The 3,653-nt window shown below is 51.6% G+C and overlaps 3 protein-coding genes across 5 annotated transcripts in view; 1 reads left to right on the forward strand and 2 right to left on the reverse strand.

The window, feature by feature from the left end:
• AIP (AHR interacting HSP90 co-chaperone) overlaps nt 1–3,653 on the reverse strand; it is a 340,731-nt gene that overhangs the window by 157,789 nt on the left and 179,289 nt on the right. The gene's annotated exons all lie outside the window — the stretch shown is intronic.
• Nucleotides 1–3,653, forward strand: part of LOC116822208 (uncharacterized) — a 52,028-nt gene that overhangs the window by 8,418 nt on the left and 39,957 nt on the right. The window lies entirely within an intron of this gene.
• Nucleotides 1–3,653, reverse strand: part of LOC116822193 (uncharacterized) — a 31,141-nt gene that overhangs the window by 5,305 nt on the left and 22,183 nt on the right. For 2 of the 3 annotated variants that reach the window (XR_012655863.1, XR_012655864.1), the window contains one exon: nt 6–495. The gene's annotated coding sequence lies outside the window, so the exon portion shown is untranslated. Of the gene's footprint in view, nt 1–5; nt 496–3,653 lie in introns of those variants that run through there. The other variant, XR_004373095.2, reaches the window with a different exon arrangement.

The raw sequence follows: 3,653 nt of genomic DNA on the forward strand, positions 1-3,653 counted from the left end.
GGCACACAGAAGGGGGTGGCTGTTCCCTGCTCAGGGGCGGGGGCGGCTGTTCCCAGCACACAGGAGGGGACGGCTGTTCCCTGCTCAAGGATGGGGGTGGCTGTTCCTGGCACACAGGAGGGGATGGCTGCTCTCTGCACAGGGGAGGGGGTAACTGTTCCCGGCACACAGGAGGGACAGGCTGTTCCCTGTGCACAACAGGCGGTGGCTGTTTCCAGCATACAGGAAGGAAAGGCTTTTGCATGCGCACAGAAGGAAGCGGCTGTTGCATGTACGTGGAACAGGTGGGGAGCTGCTGTTTCCCACCCTCAGAGGGGGCTGCTGGCTCTTCTCCATCCAGAGAGGGTTTCTTTCTCTTCTGACCAGGGCTCTGGGGCGCTTTCCTCTTGGACTGCCTTGGTGAGGCCTTTGGCTTTGGAGCTGTTTTGACAGGTGCCTGCGCCTCCCTGTGGTGCTGCACAGCCAGCTCCTCAGCACCCAGCCCCCTCCCGGTGCCTGCGGGGACCAAGAGAGAAGTGATGCGTGAGCCGGGCCCCAGGCACAGGGGGAAGCCAGCAGAGGGATTTAAACTAATACTGGCTGGAAAGTGGAATTCAAAGTTCACAAAAAATATTTGAGTTTTTGGAAAAAAGTTTGTCCCAAATTGGGACAAAAAACCAAAAACTGGAAATGTTCCCCACAACTTGAACCCCACAATACTTGGTTTGGGACACACCGAGCTGCAGGAACGTGGGTGTGAAATGAAATGTGCTCCCTGGGATCCCCGGCTGCCCGTCCAGGCAGGTGCCGTGGAGTCAGGAGTGCCTGGGAGCCCCGGCTCCGGGGTAGCCACCAGGCCAGTTGCTGATGGCCCTGGGAGCCGGGTATCCCAGTGGTTCCAGGCTCCTGGCGCCTCTGTACTTCAGAAACCCTAGGCTAGGGGGCAGCCCTCCTGGTGAGCTGCTGAAGCGTTGGGGAGGGACGAGCTGGTGAGACACCAGGCAGGTTTTTGTCAGTCCCCGGCCTGCTTTCTGCCCAAATTCTTTCAGAACTGAGATGTTTCCTTAGAACACTTCAGATTTGGCAAATCATCATTTTGTGATGGAAAAAATCTCCAGCCATATCCAAAGTAACCCTGTTATCTAAACCAGGGCAAACTGTTTCCACTTGCATGGAACTGAATCAAAACAAACTTGGTTAAAACCAGAATAAGGACATCCACACAGCCCAGTGCAGCTTTTTAACTGTGTATTACTGTGTATTATAGTATACACAAATGCAAAAAGCCTGGGAAACAAGCAGGGAGAACTGGAAGTCCTGGCACAGTCAAGGAACTATGATGTGATTAGAATAAGAGAGACCTGGTGGGATAACTCACATGACTGGAGTACTGTCATGGATGGATATAAACTGTTCAGGAAGGACAGGCAGGCAGAAAAGGTGAGGGAGCTGCATTGTATGTAAGAGAGCAGAATGACTGCTCAGAGCCCCAGTATGAAACTTCAGAAAAACCTGAGAGTCTCTGGATTAAGTTTAGAAGTGTGAGCAACAAGGGTGATGTCGTGGTGGGAGTCTACTATAGACCACCAGATCAGGGGGATGAGGTGGACTAGACTTTCTTCAGGCAACTAACAGAAGTTACTAGATCACAGGCCCTGGTTCTCATGGGGGACTTCAATCACCCTGATATCTGCTGGGAGAGCAATACAGCAGCAGTGCACAGACAATCCAGGAAGTTTTTTGTAAGTGTAAGGGACAATTTCCTGGTGCGTGTGCTGGAGGAACCAACTAGGGGCAGAGCTCTTCTTGACCTGCTGCTCACAAACAGGGAAGAATTAGTAAGGGAAGCAAAAGTGGATGGGAACCTGGGAGGCAGGGACCATGAGATGGTCGAGTTCAGCTGGCTGAGACAAGGTATGGGGGCTGCATGACCAACATCGCATCTGAGGGGCGCTTAAAAAGGAAGTTGAACGGATGTGCTTGCAGAACCATTGGCCATTATCTTTGAAAACTCACTAGTGATTGGGGCAGTCAGGATGACTGGAAAAAGGCTAATGTGAGTGCCCATTCTTTTAAAAAAAGGGAAGGAGGAGGATCAGGGAACTACATGGCCAGTCAGCCTCACGCTCAGTCCCTGAAAATCATGGAGCAGGTTTCTCAAGGAATCAATTTTGAAGCACTTAGAAAGAAGAAGTGATAAGGAAACAATCAGCATGGATTCACTAAGGGCAAGTCATGCCTGACTAGCCTAACTGCCTTCTATGAGGAATAATTCTGGGTCTGTGGATGAGGAGAAAGCAGTGGACATCTATTCCTTTGACTTTAGGGAAGCTTTTGCTAGTTTCCCAGAGTGTTCCTGCCAGCAAGTTAAAACCGTATGGGCTGGATAAGGGACATAAGTGGATTAGGGAGCTGGCTAATCATCGGCTAACAGTAGTGATCAATGCTCCATGTCTAGTTGGCAGCCAGTATCAGTGAAGTGTCCCAAGAGTCGGTCTGGGGCCGGTTTTGTTCATATCTTCATAATGAGCTGGAGAATGGTGTGGACTGCACCCTCAGCAGTTTGCAGATGACACTAACTGGGAGGAGTGGAGATACGCTGGAGGGGATAACGGGATAGAACGCGGAGAGGAAACGAACAAGGAACAGAGTAAAGTAGCGAGATTGGGGGCAACAAGATGGAAAAGTGCATGAGTCCTGCAAAACTAGGACGAAAAGCCCATGTATAGACCTAGGAGATGGACTAGGCACAGATTCGAGGAAAAGGACCTAGGGGGTGAGTGGTAGGGAGGAGGAAAGGGCTGGGAATAGAGTCAGACGCGAGTGGGTGCCCGTACGTCCAAAGTAAGGCTACATGCATTTTGCTGTCATAAGTCACTGAGGGAATTGTCAGCAGATGAGGGACATACGTTCCCACTCTCTTTGACATTGGGTGAGGCCTCAATCTGGAGTACTGTGTCCAATTGGCCCCACACTGAACTAAGAAGGTGAGTGGAAAAATTGAAAGAGGTCCAGCAAGAAGGGCAAACAAAAATGATTAGTGGGAAACGGAGCGCTGAAGACTATAGAGGGAGGCTAAGGGGACTCGAGATTTATAAGTGCTGCAGAAGAGAAGAATGAGGGCGGGATTGATACTGGCTTTCAACTACCTGAAAAGAGGTTCTCAGGTCCCACCAAGCAGAAGGAAAGAGTGAGGTCTAGACGTCTCAGGGGCAGATGACAGAAAAAAAGTGCAATGGTCTCAATGCATGGGGGAGGAATTAGGTTGGATATAGGGAAAAAGCTTCAATAGGAGGGTGGGAAGCACGGGAATGGTAACCTGAAGGGGTAGGAAGTCTCTAGAGGTTTAAGGTAGGCTTGACAAGCCCTGGCAGGAGATTGTAGGAAGATGGTCGCTTGAGCCAGAGGTGGCCAACTTTCTCCTGGTGCACGGGGGCTGCGACCATGCCCGGCCGCCAAATTCACCCGCTTCCGCCCGCCATTCCACCCTTCTCTCCAAAGTCCCCAGCAACTCGCCCGCCCCGGGGCCCTACTATGAACCTTCCCATATCCCCCACCCGTCTCGCCTCTTCTCCGCCTCCGCCCCTGAGTGTGCCATGTTCCCGCTGTCCCCCCTCCCCCCACAGCTTTTTAATGTCACAACAGCTGTTTCAAAACGGCAAGCAAAGCGAATG

This window comes from Chelonoidis abingdonii, chromosome 4 (genome assembly GCF_003597395.2).
Source record: "Chelonoidis abingdonii isolate Lonesome George chromosome 4, CheloAbing_2.0, whole genome shotgun sequence".
NCBI classification, from domain to species: Eukaryota; Metazoa; Chordata; order Testudines; family Testudinidae; genus Chelonoidis; species Chelonoidis abingdonii.